The following is a 22,673-nucleotide window of genomic DNA, read 5'->3' as shown; positions in this document are numbered from 1 at the left end:
CATACAGGCACAGCCTTATGAAAATCAAGGAATTTTAAGCACTTTTTCCAGCACCTATTTTTTTTTTCAAGACTGACATGCTATGTACTGAAGACCTGAAATGTATTCTCAGCAACCCATAAAACATTGCATATGAATAGATACAAATAAAAACACTTAATAATAATATTTATGAATCATATATTAATAATATAATAAACCTGCATTAAATGCTTGTGAAATCTTTCTCAAGTACTATTACACTGCTAAAATAACAAAAATGTTAGTAAATAATACTAATATTAGGTAAAAGTACAAAGTACTCTTTTAAAAAGTACTAGTTGGTTACTTTTGAAAAAAAAAAAATCAGATTTTCATTATGAAATCACTTTTTTTAAGTTTAAACCTGATTGAATGGTTTAATTGCTTAAATCCAAAGCTACATGTATAGGAATTTGTACTAACAAAGGAAGTATGGTCGATTTTTCCTTTCATGACAATTAATCTTTTTCAATAGCACTGGTAAAACTACCACATAATCTTTAAGGCCATAGAGACACTTTTTGCCCATTTTTATAAACGATATTTTCAAGCTTTGAAAGGTTAAATTAAAGTATATGGTAAAAAGATTTAATTTGGCCTTTTATTTACATATTTTACACTATTTTTCTTTACAATATGACAAATTTGTTTCTTAAATAGCTGTACATCACATGTAGATTTTATTTTACACTTGATCTTAATCTAAAATAGAACTTTAAAAAAATACAAGTACACTGTCAGTAAAAAAATAAAACAAATGGCTTCATTTTACTTGAGGTATTTGAAATATGACAACAATACATTTATCAAAACAGTGCTTTAAGCCTCAGAGCCTTATTGTTAATTTTGATAAATAAACAATAAGAAACAAAGAATTGCTTTGACCTGTAATGCTTTAGGACAGATCAGAATACAGCTAAATGTGTAAATCACACAAATACCTCATCCAGAAACATTTCCAGCATAATTCTTTTGTCGTAAAGAAATAAAAAAAATTTCACCTTTGCTAAAAGTAAGTTTCACTTCACAACACAGCCAAATAAGAAGACCATTAGCATTGTCATCGATCATGCATCAATCTAATTCTAAATATTTGATAACTTTTAATACTTTTGACTAAATTTAGTCAAGGAGCAAAGATAAATAACGTTTGCTTTAATAGTGGAGAGATCGCGATTGTATTCAATCTGAGCACACAGGCGATCATGAGAGGTCTTGCAGTTCATTTGAAAAAAGCATATTTAAGAGCTCGCATATCTGTTTTAGCGATTTGCGTACATGAATGCGCTCTCGTGAAAAAATAAAGCACTCGCCGCATTTGCAGAAATGAATAATTGCGCAATACCTCAATTCCCGCGCCGCCATTCAGAATGTGTTTGGAGGAGTGACAGGTCAGACTGGCTGTCGGAGAGCGAAACGTGTATGTAGATCATCAAAAAGGCAGGACATATGTCCGCGGTTTAATTACTCTGTTGAACATATCTACAGTGAAAACATCCGAGAAGCATTATTCCAACAAAACATTTGTTTTTAAGTTGTTTTTTCTGTCTCTGCAACACAGAAAGCATTTGTCCCGCCCTTACGTTTCACGCAACTAGACAAGGTCGACTGTGATTGGCTACTTTTCATGTCAGTCAAATCACGCTTCAGAATCAATTCTTAAACTTTGGAAACTGATTTTCAGCAGCTTATGACACAATGCACTAATATGGAACAAAATCAATGCCTAAAGTCTTGAAATAAAAAGCTTGTTGAATATCACAAACTGAAAAAAATAATACACCGTATTAACAAGTTCTTGCATTTTAATGACTTGAATTCCAGGGTTTGTATTTTTAGGTCCTGAAATTTAACATATCTGTTTATTTAAGCTGTGAATATTTCAACGAAAAATATTTCAAACATGTTTTCATACTTAAAAATTCAATAATTCATATTCAATTTTCAGATTTCACTTACAAAATATTCAATACCCTTTAAAAATACGATTTATAATATTCAAAAGGTCATTTTCAGTTCATTTTATTTCAGTTCTAATATTCGCTTCCATAAATTCAGTGGATCAAATTCGACTGATAAAATTCAACATTACATCCGGGAACTGCAGGAGAAGCAATAGATTGCAGAGTGAAGATCGCCAGCTGCTCTAGCTTTCACCAGCAGGTGGAGATGGAATAATGTAAGATTTTTAAACCAGTAAACAGGCGAGAAAAAGGCTAATAAAGGCACAAAAGTAGCATTCAATTTTAATATCAATGCCTTGGACATTATAAATAATAAAAAGTATAAGTAAATGAGGGTTTAGTCATTTATATTTGCCCTTATGTAACGGAAGCCAGCTGGTGATCGCGTAAAGCTCACCCCTCGGATCCAGTGACAGACGTTGTTCTGCAATCTTATCGGAGCTTGTCTCCCATGCCGGCTCGTTACCTGCTCGGACCGGTGCGGTTACTTGCACATAAACCGTCTTTTGATGAATATAATGTTACACATTGTCTATCTATTGACTCTTTCTTCCATAGACGCGAAGTATTATATTGACAGCTAAAGAATATAAACGTAAGAGAAACAGGAGAGGAAATATTATAATAATACAAACTAGATAAACATTGACAGGGCTAAGAACAATTACGAACAAAGATTTTCAAAACCAGAGAGATTTTATGAGAATGTCACAAAACAGTTTACTTGGAAATGTTAAACAGAGAGTTCAGGTATGATTTAAGGTTGGTTATGGACGGGGCGTCTGATTTAAAATAATTTAACATGCGAATGCATTAAAGGAGCGTCTTCAGTTATTCACACAGAACCGTCTAATATGGCATAACTATAAGGAGCAATGTTTGCGCTGTTTAAACGCAGCTATGTCAGGATTGGGATAGGTTATACATTTTCATCATTTAAATTATTATTATGATTGTTAATATTATTATTGTATGACATTTTTTTCAAATTTTTGGGGTTCTGCCATGGTTAAACGTTTGCAAAATGTCTTAGTTTGTCCAGATTATTGTTTTATTGTTATGTAGCCTATAGGCGAGAAAAAGATAGGCTAATAACGCAAAAGTGGCAATGTCGCAGCCAATGATAAGTAATAAAATGAGTCGCCTGTCGTTTGATAATAGGCAGTTATAACTGACTTTGCTTTTATTAAACGAGAAAACCGTTATTTATAACTTTTCAGCGACCGTTTGTATTTTATGATTAGCAATGTTGATCTTTTTTGCAGTTATTAAACATAAACTTATTTAAACTGGTTTAAACTTAATATAGTTGTCACTTGAGCTAGTTTCATAAGATTAATGTTTATAATGCGTGGTTTGACATGCGTGGTTGGGTTCCTGCAAAGCAGCTCAATTCATCCTCATGGGGTATTACTGAGCTTTAATCGCCATCTACTGGAGAGAATGTATTTGCTCATTTATTCTATTAACTCTTTTCTGCAAGTGTGGTTTATGATTTCACAAAGTCAAACCATTATGTTTTTATTTTATATTTTGAGATGATCATATTTAAATAAACAATTGCTAGGGTAGCTAATAGTTTCTTTTTTCTTGTTTTTTTTTTTTAAAAATCAGTAGCTTATAAAATCATAATTTTTGCTTGACAAAGTTATTAGTTTAGGATTCTGGATGCATTTTTGCTGTGTTGAAAACTCATAAGCTCACACTAATCAATTATATTATCAGAAATGACAGATATAAGAAATCCATTAATATTCATCACTCTTTTTACAATTATACAAGCAATTTCGCGCCGACGTCAGCTCCACTTTCGGAAATGGTAAACAGCGAGGTGTTATTCATATAAGCCCAAGCATGACATATGTCATGATTAATATAATAATCGAAACACTCTTGTAGGCTATTCTTATGCTTGGCCAAATGTCATGACTTTCACTTTCATTTTACATTATTATGCACACGCCCAGATGTCATCTGAAACTTTGGAAGAATTCCTATCATATATTGGCAGCCAACCAGCATCTCTTAATCAGTTTGCTGTGGGGCGCTGGCTCTGACTGGCCACTGGAGCTCGCGGCCCGTTCGACTTTGTCGTGAGCAAGCCGCACCGCACATGCATAAAAACGTCAATCACTTCATTCATTCATCAATTCATTCATTTTCCTTCTGCTTCGTCTCTATTTTAGAGGAAAAGCAATAATCTGGACAAACTAAAGACATTTTGCAAACATTTAACCATGGCAGAACCCCAAAAACTAGAAAAAAAGAAGAGAAAGACGATAGCAAAGTGATAGCTAAAAAGGATAAATAGAAATATTAATTTAGAATCACGGATGACTTATTTAAGCGCAATAGCCCAATACATGTCATAAAATAATAATAACAATCATAATTTAAATAATTAAATTATAACCTATCCCAATCCTGACATAGCTGCGTTTAAACAGCGCAAACATTGCTCCTTATAGTTATGCCATATTAGACGGTTCTGTGTGAATAACTGAAGACGCTCCTTTAATGCATTCACATGTTAAATTATTTTAAATCAGACGCCCCGTCCATAACCAACCTTAAATCATACACTGTTAAAAATTGTCCCGTTAAAAAACAGGAAAATACTGGCAGCTGCAGTTGCCAGCAATGTACTGTTATTTTACAGTATGTTGCTGTAAAAATACATGGACTACATTGATTTACACAATACTCAAGTGAACTCATTTTGCTCACTGAAAGCAACTGCCTCAACTTGGTCAACTGCTGAATGAGTTTATGAAGTAATGTGCTATATATGCTTAGAAGCATACTTATAATGATAACTTATTTTAGTTAATTAAAAAAGTTCGGTTTAACTCTAATGTCTTTTTTTCACAACAGCACACATACATGTAAATCTGGAATCACCAGAGAGATTCTGACTGCATCAGCCACTAAACAGCCGCTGTCTTTAAATGGAGAAACATGCAGAATAACATCAGCAGCTCATTGTTCATCTTTAACTCATACACTGGCTCTACTCTCCTCCACAACGGTGACATACAGAAGAAATTAGCTTCAGGTTTTACAGTAAAATACTGTTTTTTCCTTGATTTAACAGTAATCTACTGGCAGCTGTGGTTGCCAGCAATATACTGTTTTTTAACAGTCTACTTCCGTTGTGTAAATTAAAAGTATATTACTGTTAAAATACATTTTTACACTGTGTTTTTACCTCTCACACCTTTAACCCTTTAAACCCCAGAGCATATACTTCAGTTTTTATTGAAGTGTCCACACTACTGAGTGTTCAAGAAACATGGAGCAAAGCTGAAGTAACTTCATTAATTAACTGACTAATTAAATGATAATTGAGGATTAACAATGAACAAATGAAGAAATACTGAAGGGAAAAAACAAGAACAGAACATACAAAACTTTAGTCACAGCTTTATAATGAAATAACCTGAAGAACAAAAAATGATTAAATCATTTAAATGATCAGCGGATGATTAAACAACTCTACAAACATCATCACCAGCTACACTTATTACTTAATACATGTATTTTTGTATAACATTTACTAAAGTTCTTCTTGAGAAAAAGGTAAAGTTTTACGTCACCATCATGGAGAACAGAGTTTGCTTTAGTTGGGCTCTTAGCCTTGTCATTTTTAACATTTATATATCTTGGCTGCTGCAATTGTTAAGAACTTTGTTTAAAAAGCTCCTTTGTTGTGGCAAGCCAGCCAAAAACCTAAATCTGAAAAAATAAGATCTGGTGATGTTCAAGTTGCTATTAAACGGCAGAGTCTGTTCTCATTTAGTATAATAAAAATTACTGCTCCCATTCAATGTTAAATCTATTGTTTTACATTATGTATATATATGGCAACGATTTCTGGAAGTTTTTAAGAATATCTTGGACAATAACACTGCTCTATGTTGTATATCGCACTCAAAGAGACATCAATAATCAGTGGATGAACCTCAATAATGGTGACGACTAACAAAATTAACAGTTTAACTCACAAACAGGCAACTGAAAGTCTAAACATAAACAACAGCAGAATCAAACACAAATAAAGAAAACCGTTAGACCATTATACAACATTTATTTATACCGCAATGCATGCTGGGATATTTGTACCGTGCCACTCCCAGCATGCATTGCAGCATGAAACATTTGAGATGTTACCATTGTTGAGATACAAGGTCAGATTCATGAGGTCTGAGTGTGTATTTGTCATAACTGAACTGTTTTGTATGTTATTTCTTAACTGTTAAGTAATTACTGAGGTATCTTTCTGTTTTCACTTCTCATTAATTTAATTAATACCTGCAACTAAACATAAAATCTATTGCATGAGGCCCTTCTTCCAGATTTATACCAAAACATTTATCAGAACTAATTTCAGACAAATATATTTCTCTATTTATTGACTTTCCAACTTGACTGCTATAATACAAGCATTTTGTTAACTCTTTATTATCGTGATTGGAGAGTTTGAATTAATCAGTTCAAGGGTGAAGAGCCCAACTAAACCAGCCCCTCACTCCATTACGGTGACACAAAAAACACCTTAATTTCTGTTGGATCTCAATGTGAATAGTATGGAAGTCAAATCAGTCAGTAATAAGTGTGTCTGCTGTTGTTTGTGGAGTTGTTTAATGATCCTCTGCTGAGACTGAAGCTGTTTTATTTTATTTGATTTTATTTAATGTTGTAACTCAAGTCACTGTTTGTGTTTCTTGTTTATTTTCTTCAGTAATTGTAATTATTAACAGCAGGTGTTCATCAGTGTCTGAATTCACTTATTAGTGTTCATTAAAACTGTCAGGTGAACTATATTAGTTAACTAGTGTATGAAATAGTGAACAAGGACACAAAGTGTGATTTCAAACACAGACTTCAAAACATCGAATCTGAACTCTGTTAGCTCACAGTTTTCTGCAGTTGGTTACTTTCTCGAAAACAAAAATGTTACCCAGAAAGCATTGTTTTTAACAGAATATTACTGTTTTAGTGAAAAAACATTATTTTACCGTAGAATCTGACCGTTTTTTAACAGCAATTTTTTACAGTGTACCTGAACTCTCTGTTTAACATTTCCAAGTAAACTGTTTTGTGACATTCTCATAAAATCTCTCTGGTTTTGAAAATCTTTGTTCGTAATTGTTCTTAGCCCTGTCAATGTTTATCTAGTTTGTATTATTATAATATTTCCTCTCCTGTTTCTCTTACGTTTATATTCTTTAGCTGTCAATATAATACTTCGCGTCTATGGAAGAAAGAGTCAATAGATAGACAATGTGTAACATCATATTCATCAAAAGACGGTTTATGTGCAAGTAACCGCACCGGTCCGAGCAGGTAACGAGCCGGCATGGGAGACAAGCTCCGATAAGATTGCAGAACATTGTCTGTCACTGGATCCGAGGGGTGAGCTTTACGCGATCACCAGCTGGCTTCCGTTACATAAGGGCAAATATAAATGACTAAACCCTCATTTACTCATACTTTTTTATTATTTATAATGTCCAAGGCATTGATATTAAAATTGAATGCTACTTTTGTGCCTTTATTAGCCTTTTTCTCGCCTGTTTACTGGTTTAAAAATCTTACATTATTCCATCTCCACCTGCTGGTGAAAGCTAGAGCAGCTGGCGATCTTCACTCTGCAATCTATTGCTTCTCCTGCAGTTCCCGGATGTAATGTTGAATTTTATCAGTCGAATTTGATCCACTGAATTTATGGAAGCGAATATTAGAACTGAAATAAAATGAACTGAAAATGACCTTTTGAATATTATACATCGTATTTTTAAAGGGTATTGAATATTTTGTAAGTGAAATCTGAAAATTGAATATGAATTATTGAATTTTTAAGTATGAAAACGTGTTTGAAATATTTTTTCGTTAAAATATTCACAGCTTAAATAAACAGATATGTTAAATTTCAGGACCTAAAAATACAAACCCTGGAATTCAAGTCATTAAAATGCAAGAACTTGTTAATACGGTGTATTATTTTTTTCAGTTTGTGATATTCAACAAGCTTTTTATTTCAAGACTTTAGGCATTGATTTTGTTCCATACACTAAAATAAACATTCTAAGCACAGCGTTGTGATCGTACGCTTCACTAAACAGCCAATGCTGATCACATCAATGTTATATTACGCATTAAAGGATTAAGTGTTAATTGTTTCTTTCATTATTCAGCGGTTCCTCCGCGTACCACTAGGAGGAAGCCCGCGTACCACTAATGGTACGCGTACCACAGTTTGAGAACCACTGCCATAGACAGTCTCAATATTTGAGAGAGCACTGGAGATTAATGAAATTTGGACTAATTGTGTAGATATTGGGCTATTTGTCAAATAGGCAAATGTGAGTATCAAAATATATTTGAGTTTGTATTGGAGCACTGAAAGTGACACTTCATGCAAGTGAGATAGTGTATATTATTAACAAGCTTTCTACAAAGAGCACGTTGTCTATAATATGAGCAACACTACCATCGTGTGGACACCAATGTAATAGTTATCTGTCTGTATGAAAAACGCTGTATATGTGAGACTGCAAAAGTTTAGTCTGTTACAGTAAATACCTGTAGGCTGCAGGCAGCTGTCTGTTTTCATTCACATTCACCTCGGCGGCTGCTGCTGTTTATTTGGCGCAGGACTTCTTGGACGTGCAGGATACAATATTTGCTTAATGTGCGCATAGAGTTTTGAAAATATTTGTCAGGAAACACAGGTCAAAATGCAGGTACTGTAGCACTGCTTTCCTCTTTGAACAAAATCCCATTCGGATTCAGACGATGACGTAAACAACCAGCGTCTGGCGCCGGAAAATTCGTCGCACAAGTAGGCTAGCTTGCTTTATTTATTTCTTATTACTTTATAATTGTATGTACTTGTACTCCAGTCGTACTTCCTAGTGTATTTTGTACATTTCTTCTTTTCTAAATAAAAAAAAATATTTTTAAGTTTAAATTTATTTATTTATTTATTTGTTTGTTTGTTTGTTTAATGTCTCAATAATAATAACACCATGAAATTAATAATAGTTAGGCAAAAAAAAACAAAACAAAAAAAAACACATGCCATAAAAATACAATATCTATATGTCTGTCTGTCTGCCTGCCTGCCCGTCTGTCTATAATACATGCACACATGATTACAAACATTTACTCTATGTATTTATCACAATTTATAATATTACTTGTAGTCGCAGTAGTAGTAATGGTGTTTTTTCTCGCTAATATCTTTTTTTTTACTTAAGATGTTTTGATAATTAATGTGAGCTAATTACTAAAAATGGACAGTTGTGGTTATATTTTGCATTCAAATTATGAAGTGAAGTTTTTGTCAATAGTATATTAATGCAACAACCATTTGTTCATTTTTTTTTACCTGCAATACATTTGTTCATAACATTGAATATAGTATGGACAACAGCTAAATATATATCACATTAGGATAATTTAATGCAATAAAACATTAAATAGTTTGCAATTTAAATTGTAATATATAGTAATAATTCTTTGTTACTGATATCCCATAAAACAGCTTCAAAATTGAAACAAAATGATGATGATAAAACTGAACAAATAAATAAACTGTATATTATATTATATTATATTATATTATATTATATTATATTATTCATTCATTTTCTTTTCGGCTTAATCCCTTTATTAATCTGGGGTCACCACAGCGGAATGAACCGCCAATTTATCCAGCATATGTTTTATGCAGTGGATGCCTTTCCACCTGCAACCCAAATATTATATTATATTATATTATATTATATTATATTATATTATATTATATTATATTATATTATATTATAGTGTATTGTATTATATTATATTATATTATATTATATTATATTATATTATATTATATTATATTATATTATATTATATATTAATAATTCTGTAGTTACAGACTTTACCTGCAGGGGGCTACAGCGGTGCTCAAGAAGAGAAGACCAACAAAAAAATTCTGCCACTTGATTCTTTACAGCTAATTTACAGAAATGCGATAAAAATGGATACTTAAATCTTGCAGACTTATAACGTCACTACAGGTAAGCAGCAAAATATTTGTTTTAAATCTGAAACTTAAAATCCCCCCTCAGGCAGTTTCCATTCAACGTTACTCAAGAACGCTGTATTGTGTTACTTCGCGTACTTATTTACATAAGGTAAATTTGGTGAAGCGTTTAGAATATTTAGCCAGGCCTACCTGGTTATTATCGTGATTAAATCGGTGTTATTGAGTTTCTATTAAATAGAATATGATATTTATAACGAAAAGTTGTGCTGTAGATACTATAGTAAAATCATTGCAAAGATACATTGACAACCTCACTGTTCTAAAACCTTGGGTTGTGTGTGCGTGTGTGTGCGTGTGTGTGTGTGTAGACTTGATGGATTAAAATGTATGTGCTAAATGTTTTATTTATGGCTAAAATGTTTTTTTTTTTTTTTTTTTTTTTTTTGTATTTTAGCTTGAAATTAGCTTTCGTGAAGGTCCCTGTATGAAGCATCATTCGTTTTTTGCCGACCACTAGTGCTTTGCCGTTTCTTAAAACTTTTTCCAGTGAGCTTGGAGGCTGAAATATGAATATGTTTATCTCAAATAACTTAATTATATACTTGTGAGCTTGGGATATTCCTGTACAGCCATGTCAGCCAACATACTGCCTGGAAATGTGCACATGCGAGGGCCTGCAGCACAGTTGCTTTGACCTCAATTACAAACCCTTCAAGCAAACAAGATGGAATTTAAATATGCTAATTTCAATAGATCCACCATCCACCATTGGGATTTAAACCCTCACTGGTACTCACTGTCCTTCACCTTAACCACTAAATGATTGAAAACAAAAGACCCTACATAGTATAGATTGGGTTCAAATGAGTGACCCTTGAGGACTGAGAAATAAATATATTTAGGGTCAATATTGGTCTGTTAGTAACGGTCACACAGGGAACTAACCACAGTCTAAGAAGAAAATAATTTCTGTTTTATTATAATAGTCCAAATTCAATAAAATAAAACAGTACATTTGTATTTGTTGTTATAATGACACTGTTAAAAATACTGTGTATGTTTTGCTAAATTGAGCTACCTGCATGAGCCTTTTGAGTATTTCAAACTCATTTTATTTTTGTTTGTCCTATTAGACTTGTTCTCAATTTACATTTTCAAGTAACATCAACTCAGATTTATCAATTATCAACTTGTAGTTTTACAAACCTGTAAACAGTATTTAAAGTTGGCATAGGCCAGTGTAAGTTTCTGACGGTATGATAACCTTGGATAAAAATATCACGCTTTCACTGTATTGTGCTCACTGCTCTAAAATATATCCTTTTTAAATGTCTGGGTAAAAAACAAAAACTTTTACTCTTTGAAAACAATATGTTCTATTTGAAAGATTTATGATTTTAAAAAATTTGAAAGATTTATATTTTGGAGCAGTAAACATGTCAGGCTATATAATTACAATGAATCATTGACTTCTGCTGTCTTCATTAGTTTCAAAAAACACAATTTATTTTACAATTTAAAACAGCATCTTTGGATATTTTTTACTGCTGGAGAAACTGTTCTAAAAAAAAAAAAAGTGAACAAAAATCTTACACATACCTTAGGGCAGTGTATATATATATATATATATATATATATATATATATATATATATATATATATATATATATATATATATATATATATATTAAGCCGAATATTTAACATTTTACACTTAAAATGTTTGTTTAATGGCGACACAGTGGCGCAGTAGGTAGTGCTGCTGCCTCTCGGTGAGAAGGTTGCTGGGTCGCTGGTTCAAACCTTGGCTCAGTTGGCGTTTCTGTGTGGAGTTAGCATGTTCTCCCTGCATTCGCGTGGGTTTTCTCTGGGTGCTCCGGTTTCCCCCATAGTCCAAAGACATGCAGTACAGGTGAATTGGATAGTAGGCTAAAGTGTGTGTGTGTGGATGTTTCCCAGAGATGGGTTGCGGCTAGAAGGGCATCCACTGTGAAAACGTGCTGGATAAGTTGGCGGTTCATTCCACTGTGGTGACCCTGGATTAATAAAGGGACTAAGCCGACAAGAAAACGAATGAATGAATGTTTGTTTAATATGGTAGGGTTGTATACTAATATTCCACTGTATTACATAGACAGGCATAGCCATTTGTGTTCTGACTAAGCCAAATAGACTTAACCCACCTGCTTACTGTAGTGAAAAGCACTTTCTATATTCAAGTGTATTTTTGGTAACACTTTATTTTGATGGTCTATTTGAGTATTAGTAGACTATCTGCTTAATGTCTGTTGAGACAGACATTCAATAGACATTTAACTGACTATAAAAAACTTTGCAAGTACATGTCAAATTACACTAACCCTAACCACAACCTTACAGTCTACTTATAATCTAATGAGAATTAGTTGGCAAGTAGATGCAATATAACTTAAATTTAACAACCGGACCATCAAAATAAAGTGTGACCGCAGTTTTTTTTTGTTTTGTTTTCTACTGTATGGTATAATAAATGCCACACAAACGGTAAAGTGTTTAATATTGGTAGTTCATTTTGAAATAATAGCGAATTGTTCTTTAAGAGTTACATTTTTCGCTGGAGGAAACAGCTGTGGTGATGAGGTGAAAGCAGAGAAAACCTGACTGCTCCTCCATGACATTGAGATACAGGTGATACAAGGTTATCTATATCAAAGAACTGCAAATAAGCAGATATTTTATTAATATAATATCTGTGGTTTGCTGATCAAATGAAAACAAAAGATGGGGAGGAGCCGAATTCTGCCACTGTTTTAATATCAAATTTAAAGAGAAGTGAGGCAATGATTTAGTATATAGTTTATGAGCTATATGCAAATGTTTTAGGGGGGCTGAGTTGAAATATAACAGGGCTAAAGCCCTAAAATAGGCCTAGCATTGCCCATGCCTTAGGGACGGTATATTTTGGCAGTATTAAAACCTTGATTTTTCCAAACCGCAGTATACCTTGAAAACGGTTATCGTCCCATGCCTAATTTTAAGTTACTATTATTCATTGAAACGTGTGCTTTTAAGTTATGTTGACATAATTTTATCATTTTTCAACCTATACTGAGTCCGTTAAATCCTTAAAAACCACTCATTTAAATGTAATATAATACAGTATAGTTGAATGATATTTAGTACTGTATGATAATAATAAACAAAATATTTAATTAAATAGAAATACTAAACTGTATTTATAATGTCAGCCATTATTTTGTAAATCAAAGTTAATTAAGGGTGTAAAAGATGATTTCCAGCATCCAAGTCTGCTTTGACGTAAAAAAATCAAGAGCCTGGCAAACTTCAACCACTAGATGGCAGCATATAACTTTACATTAGCTCCTCGTCATATACAGAAAATATGGCAATAAAAAAAGCATTTCAGCTGTTTATGTCACATAGGATTTGAGGAAATCTGATTTATTTGAATATTTTAGCATGTTGGGAAGTAAATTTCAAGTAGTTATTTTAGATTGTCTAGCATCTTTATGTTTTCATCTATATGTTTCCTTATTATTATTTAATGATTTCAGTTTGGATGGGTTGAGGCTGGAAGGGCATCCGCTGCGTAAAAATGTGCTGGATAAGTTGGCGGTTCATCTCGCTGTGGCGACCCCGGATTAATAAAGGGACTAAACCGACAAGAAAATGAATGAATGAATGATTTCAGTTTGGTATAAATATATAAATACACTGACAACATAGTTAGACTTTTGTGCACCCTTCTGCGTTTCTTCTTTTCTTCTGTTTTTCAACATCAGTCTATTCATTCAGAAAGAGGAATGAGGAAAAAGCATAAACCCCCAAACTGAGACAGTTGTATTTGTGACGCTCAGAGACGAGTTGTCAGCAATACTGCAGTCCATCTTTCAGTTTGTGTTTGTTTGTGTGTGTGTGTGTGTGTGTGTGTGTGTGTGTGTGTGTGTGTGTGTGTGTGTGTGATATTCAACATTTTAATGAATGTTCCTGGTAATGCATGTAAAAACGTGCTGGATAAGTTGGCGGTTCATTCAGCTGTGGCGACTCCGGCCTAATAAAGGGACTAAGCCGACAAGAAAATGAATGAATAAATGATTTATTTATAAACTTTACCATCTATATCTGAATGAATGTAAAAACATATCAAATTTTTGAAAAGTTTGAATGTTTTTACCATACTGTTTTACCATTGCTGCATTTGGTTTGTTTTGTTCATTAAAAAAAATCAAGAAACTCTTTGAAACATCAAATTATACATGAACCACACCTAAATAAATTTATAATTTTCAGTACAGACATTTTAAATATATCATTGTGTAAATTATGTAGGAATAAATAATCTAATTTAATACAATTAACCCTTAATTTAGGAAATCTAAATGTTTATTTCTAACAAAACAACAAATATTACTCTGAAAAACTGTCAAACTCAATACATTTATTTTACTTGCATTAACATTCACTTTTAGATGAAAATCATTTGATTAATAGATAAATCATAGATCATTTTACTGTAAAAGTGTTTTTTTTTTCACACCCAATGGTGATATAATATCAATAGTAATATTCAAATCAATTAAACTGACTTAAAGAGACAGTTCACCCAAAAATGTAAAAATCTGTCATCCTCTACCTACCCTTCACATCAAGCCTTTATGAGTTTCTTTATTCTGTTAAACACAAAAGATGATATTTTGAAGAAAAAAAATAAAAATTGACCCATAGTACTATTTGCCTTACCTACAATGAAGTCAATGGTTACATGTTTTCTCCTAAAAATCTTATTTTGTGTTTAACTTATACAAAACTTATAAAGGTTTGGAACCAATCTAAGGGCAAGTAAACAGTGAACTATCCCTTTAAAACAGCAATTGAATCTTATAACCTAAAAACTACATGGTTAACTTGTTTTAATAAGTATACCAAAACACATGTGCTCATGACTTATTGATCATATAATTTCATAAAAATTGTTATATTTTGAATATTAAATTTAAATATTAAATTGCTATGTATGAAAAATAAGCAAAATATATGTGGAAATGTGGAAACCCCCTACTAATTGAATGAAACTAATTACTTTCATTTCATTGCATGGTGTGCACTTAAGTCCCTTATAGTTATGCAATTCCAAAATGCTACATTATAGTAAGAACAAATAAAATGTGCGATTAATCATTAGTTAACTGATGGCCATCATGCAATTAATTTTTAAATATTTAGATCGATTTACAGCCCTAATTATTAGCCCCCCTTTGATTTTTTTTTCTTTTTTTTTAAATATTTCCCAAATGATGTTTAACAGAGCAAAGAAATTTTCACAGTATGTATGATAATATTTTTTCTTCTGGAGAAAATCTTATTTGTTGTATTTTGGCTAGAATAAAATCAGTTTTTAATTTTTAACTGCCATTTTAAGGTCAAAATTATTAGCCCCTTTAAGCTATATTTTTTTCTGGTTACAATAACTGATTTACACTAACCTGCCTAGTTAGGCTAATTAACCTAGTTAAGCCTTTAAATGTCACTTTAAGCTGTATAGAATTGTCTTGAAAAATGTCTTGTCAAATATAATTTACTGTCATCATGGCAAAGATAAAAAAAATATTAGAAAAGTTATTAGAAATGATTTATTAAAACTATTATGTTTAGAAATGTGTTGAAAAAAATCTTCTCTCCGTTAAACAGAAACTTATGAACAAATAAAAAAAAGGGGGGGGGGGCAGGGGTCTAATAATTCAGGGGGGCAAATAATTCTGACTTCAATTGTATTTCATTGTATATTCTGGGGAAAATGCTTCAGTATGAGCCTAATTCAGCTTTCCTGTGATATTTTAAATAGACGGGAGGTGAATGCGCTGTCTTTTGTGTTAAACACTTAGTGACAGCACCGACGTCAGCGCTTTTTGATGAAGGTAGGAACACAGTGTTTGCTTCCCCTCCTACAGTACAAAGCCAAGTTCTCTTTGAGGACCCGGAGAGGAGGTTTGGACCTCGGCTCATGTGGTTTTGGCAACTTTGTGGCTTATATTTTATAGCGCTTATATTCTCTGAGCATTAGCTTGATTTTCAATACTTTAGTGGTTTAAAAAATATGATTTCTGATATTTATTTCTTTTAGTTTTGTAGCCGAATTAATGCTTTACTTATTTTAATTGATCGTTTTTCCGCCCCTCATTGAGCTCTTTCTGGGCTGGTTTACAGTTAGAGGAGAGAAATATGAATTTGTGCATGTACAGATCGGGGTGGTTTGAGTGGAGATCTCTCAGTGGAATGTATAATTAGACAGGGGCCTGTGAAGGGAGAGAGGTAGGCATCTCTCCAGCCCTCAGGCTACCAGCTTCAAAACATTCATAACTCCTTCCAATATGCAGTACAGCTGGTACATTCCACATTTATTTATTTAGGTATCTGACCTCAGTTTGTCAAAAGATGCTAAAATAAAACATATTAGGTGAGGAACAACATGAACATTTGAGCAATATCAGAAGATGTTTTACATCCTCCATATATTTATGCTCATTTTGGGATATCGCATGAAAAATGGAAACGTGTTTGAAATCTTAACCTTCATGATGCATCAACATCTGCATTACATTTTGGGTTAAGAAATGTCAAATATTTAAAAGTTTTACTGCATTTAATGCATTATATATATATATATATATATATATATATATATATATATATATATATATATATATATATATATATATATATATATATATATATGTATATATATGTTTGTGTGTGTGTGTGTGTGTGTGTATTAATGCATACATACATATATATAAAAAAAAATAAAAAATAAACAGGGCGAATAATTCAGGGGACTAATAATTCTGACTTTAACTCTATATAACTAAAAAAATATGCATTTTTACAGTATATATTTACAATTTTTCTTTTACTGTGTTTTTCAAGCTTGTACCTTGGCCGATTTAGGCCTGTCACGGATAAATAGTATTTGACATTAAACCCATCATAAGTTGGTGACAAGTTTCTGTCTAAATAAGTGATTCTCAGTGATTCCTTTAAAGCAGTGACTGGGTGTATCTAAAATAGCCCCCTATACACTCATTCACTATTAGTCCTTACATTAGTCCACGAATTTAGTCCACTTAAAGGATGAATGAAAACATTTTAAATTTGAGATCTGAGTGCACTTGAAGGGATGCTGTTTTGTTTGTGCTTTACTGGTTAATAAAACCCTCATACAGATAAGATTTTCAACTTTTCAAACCGGTGATATGTAAAGTTGTCTATTAATAATGAAACAAAGATTTTGAACATTTCTGTCAAATGTTAATTTAATTAAATCATTTATTTAGAAACTTACACTGATAGAATTCAGCTGTTTATGCCATCTTGTGGTCAGATGCAGAAATTCATTTGGTGCATGAACTCTTACAGAGCTTTATGGGTATTCTCTCATTGAGTGCAGCTGTTGAGTGTACATCGATTGCACACTTGTTATTGAGGTGCATTTTTTGGGATTGATTGAATGCACTTCAGAACATCCACTATGGGTTTCAAACACCTCTACAAAAGGCTGTTCCCTCAAATAGTGCACTTTTTAAAGTTACACCCCGCTTTTTAAAGGAACACCCAGATTAGACCATGCTAATGGTATGCGGGTGTTTCCCAGCACTAGAGTTAATTTACTCTCATGACCTGCGACAGGATTATTACAGGAAATGCTAATGGTCTTATTCGATTCAATGATTTATGCTAAGCTAAGCTAAGCTAAAAGTGCTCCCGCCAGACTGAGATCAGATAAATGGATTAAAAAATGGTAAAACTCAAGTGTTTAACTGTAGGTGATGTGTAAAACGAGCCCATTTCCAATAAACAGTGGACTGTTCCTGAAAGGGTATGGGGGCAATTTCAGATCCAACCATTATCTATACAAATTTGTAAACAATACAAAAACTTCATTCATTCATTCATTTTATTTTAGGCTTAGTCCATTTATTAATCTGGGGTCGCCACAGTGGAATGAACTGCCTCAAAGCTTTATAAAGGTATTGAATTTGTTTTTGGCCAAGTGAGTGACATACTCAATAGCGTAAGCTTGCACATTGTTAAATCAACAATTGAAATATTATCATTGACAATAAACCTGTTACCCAATATCTCAATATTTTGTATAGTATGTCACAATGACTACTTTCAATGGGAATACAGATAATGTATCTCTTCAGTCCCATACATTGCTAAAGAGTAAATGTGTGACTTCTCTTTGCTATGTGCTGCTGAGCAGAGCACACAGAGCTATACTTGTGTTTTAGATTGCTTAATATCTCAGCAAATGCTGGACTTCAAAGAATGTTTGACTTGGCCGTCTCATGTCCTTCCGCATATGCTTAAATCTCACAGTTGTCTGGTTTGTGCCTGACGTAAATCTGACGCATGTAGCTGAAGCAGACGAATAAAACGGACTAATGAATTGACATTTGAGACTCGAGATAATATGATAAAGCATGCTGGAGACCTGTGGCAGTTACTAAGCCAAATCTGGAGCAAAAGAAGCGATTCCTCGTTTTAATCTGCCTCATTCATTTTCAGCCGATGTCTCAATAAAGCACTAATGCTCAAAGTGGGGCTTGTGGAAAAAGCTCTTACGGGAAAAAATGGAGCTATTCTTTTCGTTGCCCTTGACAGGGGAACAATAGAGGCGGGTTTGTGCAGAGAAGGTCAGGTTGTGTAGCAGGTAGTGTTTGTGGCAGGTAACTTGGAGGAAGCACAGGGCTTTTGTCTGTGTCTGGCTTTCTGTCTGGATGCTCACGGCGCTCTGTTTCACCCCTACAGCAGTGGCCCAGTTCATCCCATTAGGATGCAGCTCTCATTTGCTGCCTCAGCTCACTGCTAGAGGACAGATGAATGAGTTTATCTGGAGTCCTTGCTCATCTTTACATCTGTGATTCCAAGCAGGTACAGCTGACAGGGTGATTTGTTTTTCAGTGTTCATAAGATTTTTATTTATTTATTTATTTATAAATTTGCTTGTAGATGTTAATGTTTAAAGAACAGGGCAGTGTACAATATACTTATATTTTTTTAAGGTAAGTGATTACAAATAATGTATATGGCCTGAATTTAAACAAACAGATAAAATGTAGTAATGTTCAACTTCATTTGTTTGTTTAAATTCAGCCCTTAAAAATGTTTACCTTTAAAAAATTTGTAAATCCAAAGAACCATTTTTTCAGTGAATTCTTGAATTAAAATAATTTAAAGTATCTATCTATCTATCTATCTATCTATCTATCTATCTATCTATCTATCTATCTATCTGTCTGTCTGTCTGTCTGTCTGTCTGTCTGTCTGTCTGTCTGTCTGTCTGTCTGTCTGTCTGTCTGTCTGTCTGTCTGTCTGTCTGTCTGTCTGTCTGTCTATCTATCTATCTATCTATCTATCTATCCATCCATCTATCTATCTAGTTTGTTTTATAAGATGTAAATAATATCTATCAACTTAAAGGGCACATATTTTGCCCTTATTACAGGATGTAAGATAAGACTTCGGTGTCTCAAGAATGTGTCTGTAAAGTTTCAGCTCTAAATACCCATCAGATAATTTATTATAGTCTCTATACAGTTATACCCATTTTGGTGTCTGAATACATTGTAGCTGTTTTTGTAGCCTGTGGCTTTAAATCCAAATGAACTGCTTCTTCCTGCTCATCATTCCCACGTGCATGTCTAGCCATGGGACAATAACAATTTTCAAGGTATACCACTGTTTTAAAATTTAAATCTGTTTTTGAAATAAATTAAAATAAAAAATAAAATCAATAGTTCAATTTCATTATTCAGCCCGACATTTGTACTGTTCCAAAATATTATAAATGTTTCTTAAAATAAAATATATTGTGTTTAAAAGTGAGAAAAGTTGTAGTTTATTACTCAGACATTAAAAATGAATATATTTTAGAGCAGTAATCACAATACCATGAAACTGTGAAACCGTGATATTTTTATCCAAGGTTATCATACCGTCAAAATCTTATACCGGCCCATGCCTATGCATGTCTGCTTCTCATCATGCATTATGTTAGGTAAGCAATAGTGAAAGAGACAGACTCAGATGAAGCTGAAATACAGCTTATTAGTCATCATTAGAAGTTTATTTCACAAATTAGTGGTGGATTTTATTTAAGTTTTTCTGAAATGATGAGTCTCACACAAATGCCATTTGCAGTACACACACACACACACACACACACACACACATACATACATATATATATATATATATATATATATATATATATATATATATATATATATATATATATATATATATATATATATATAAATAAATATATATATATATATATATATATATATATATAAAAATAAATAAATAAATAAATATATATATATATATATATATATATTTATTTATTTATTTATTTATTTATTTATTTATTTATTTATTTATTTATATATATATATATATATATATATATATATATATATATATATATATATATATATATATATATATATATATATATATATATGTATGTGTGTGTGTGTAAGATACTATCTGTCTTGTTTAAATGCACCAAATTGCCTATCACTGAGAAATGGATAAAAAATGTTAATTTTCAAAATGGGGTGTACTCACTTACGCTGAGGACTGTAAGACCAAATATTACTTTATGCCATTCTGATACTGTCAGTGGTTTATCAGATATCCATTTAAGAAATATACTTTTGCGGGCAGCATAGGTAAGAAAGTTAAACAACTTCCTGTTTGTTATTGTTGTATTATCAGCAACACCTAACAAAAAATCAAGAGAGTCGAAGTCACATCTTGTATTAAATATAAGGCTTAATCTCTTACAAATCTTTACCCAATAGCCTGTAATATATATATACAATTCCAAATACAATGCAAAAAATACACCTGCTTCAACTTTGCACTAAACAAAATGGAGAATCATTTGGATTAAACCTTTGTCTATGTGATGGGGTTGTTCGAAAACAACATTTGTCAAAGTTTAAATAAAATCTCAGTTCCAGAAAAAAATCTGCTTATTTTTTAGGCTCACTATTTCTACTGAAATAAATCAAAATCATCCTCCTACTAAAACAGCAAGCACAACTTTGTTAAAATCTCCCAGTCTCATTTGTGTAGAAAGGTCTCAGTTAATTTCTTTGAAAAAATGAGCAGGAGAACAAAGTTAATCCCGTTTGTTTTATTCTTTTATTGATGAAAGACTGGTTAAAGTAAAAAAAACAAAAAGAATCTTGAAACAAAAGTGCATTTCTTTTGTATTTAGCTTTATGCAACAGTGAAAGCGAGAGAAGAAGAGGGAGAAAAGAGACAGGGAGAGTTTCAACAGTTTTATAATGCATTTAATAGAGTGTGTCTGGATGTACTTGGCAGTCTCTCTGGCAGCCCAGGAACTCATTGACCTCTCAGCTCATCTGTGTGACGATGTGCTAAATCTGAGGAGCTTCACTTAAACACCGCCAGGTTGCCTGCAAATGAAACACACAGCACAGTTTCAGGAACAATCACACATATACATCATTTCAAAAACAGACATATTTCAATTTGAGCTGAAACCACACATTTACCATCTTATGGGAAGGTTTTAGAGTTTGGCACTCGGGATCATCTGCGGTAAACCAACATATCGGCCATAAATAACGGTTACATTTCCATATGAGGCACAGTATGTGCCGTTTAAAAAAAATGATGCTAAACATTCCATGAAATTACCCCTACAATTACTGTGAAGTTAAAGCTTGATAGTGAGGTTTTCCTGAATTGTAAAAAAAAAACATGTCTGCAAAATGTGCCCTGGTGGCTTAGAAAAGGCAGACAAAGTTAATAATAGGATATCATACCTTCAAATCACATAGCGTCCATGCACATTGTGTTGGCAATTACTTTTAAAATACAAAATTGCATAATGACCCCTTCTGTTAATCAGGCACATGATAATAGTAAATTCTAAAAATTCTAAAAATTTGTCATTGATAACATTATTAAACCATTTTTTTCACTGGTAAAATCGGACATTTGTCATTATCAGATTCCCTTATCAATTATATTAAACTAGAGTACATATACTGATGCAGTAAACGTTCATTTTCATGCACAACACTTTGTGTTCGATATGAAAGAAAAAACATATCAAGCGCTTGTCGTGATCATAACTCTAAAATGCGGAATGATCTTTTAAATGATGTGCGCTCACGTCATGGCTGCCAACTGCCGTAACTTTAAGAAAAAAAAACATACATGCAAATCATACTTCCTGTTTATCCTGATTATTCATAGCCTATGCAGACTCTGTTTTCTAAAGTAGACAGCGGTCATGGGCACGTCCTCTCAGTAAACAAACAGTCAGCTCACGTGTGATTTTATGGCCATGAATACGCCATTACATTCAGACAGAAATGACATTTTTAAATGAACTATTCTTTATATTTAAATACAGTATGTGACACTTTTAACACCATTTGGAAGTGTCCACATTGCTGAGCAGTGTATATAAAACAATGTGAAGACCGCCTTTACGCTTCTCTTCTGACTTTGAAAATGTAATTGGCTGAATTGTAGAAAATCTTTTTTGATTAATCGTGCAGCCATATATATAAAGCTTATTTTACACTAATATGACA

The 22,673-nt window shown here is 32.6% G+C and overlaps 1 protein-coding gene and 2 long non-coding RNA genes across 9 annotated transcripts in view; 1 reads left to right on the top strand and 2 right to left on the bottom strand.

The window, feature by feature from the left end:
* Positions 1-8,729, bottom strand: part of LOC147833706 (uncharacterized) — a 41,604-nt gene extending 32,875 nt beyond the window's left edge. The window contains exon 1 of the long non-coding RNA XR_015509695.1: positions 8,571-8,729. This is a non-coding gene — a long non-coding RNA (uncharacterized LOC147833706). The remainder of the gene's footprint in view (positions 1-8,570) is intronic.
* Positions 8,730-9,928: 1,199 nt separating this feature from the next.
* Positions 9,929-21,862, top strand: LOC141377864 (uncharacterized). Of its 2 annotated transcripts, XR_015509683.1 has the most exons (3): positions 9,929-10,057; positions 18,838-20,025; positions 20,728-21,862. It is a non-coding gene; the product is annotated as an uncharacterized LOC141377864 (long non-coding RNA). The 2 variants fall into 2 exon arrangements; XR_015509682.1 differs by lacking the exon at positions 9,929-10,057 and having other exon boundaries at positions 16,931-20,025.
* The window catches only part of zgc:153372, an 81,374-nt gene continuing 79,925 nt past the window's right edge, over positions 21,225-22,673 (bottom strand). For 3 of the 6 annotated variants that reach the window (XR_015508801.1, XR_015508800.1, XR_015508803.1), the window contains one exon: positions 21,225-21,521. The gene's annotated coding sequence lies outside the window, so the exon portion shown is untranslated. 6 annotated transcript variants of the gene reach the window in all.

This window comes from Danio rerio, chromosome 15, assembly GCF_052040795.2.
Source record: "Danio rerio strain M-AB ecotype USA chromosome 15, GRCz13ab, whole genome shotgun sequence".
NCBI classification, from domain to species: Eukaryota; Metazoa; Chordata; class Actinopteri; order Cypriniformes; family Danionidae; genus Danio; species Danio rerio.
Note: the sequence above shows the minus strand (reverse complement) of the source record. Positions and strands in the feature narration are given on the sequence as shown.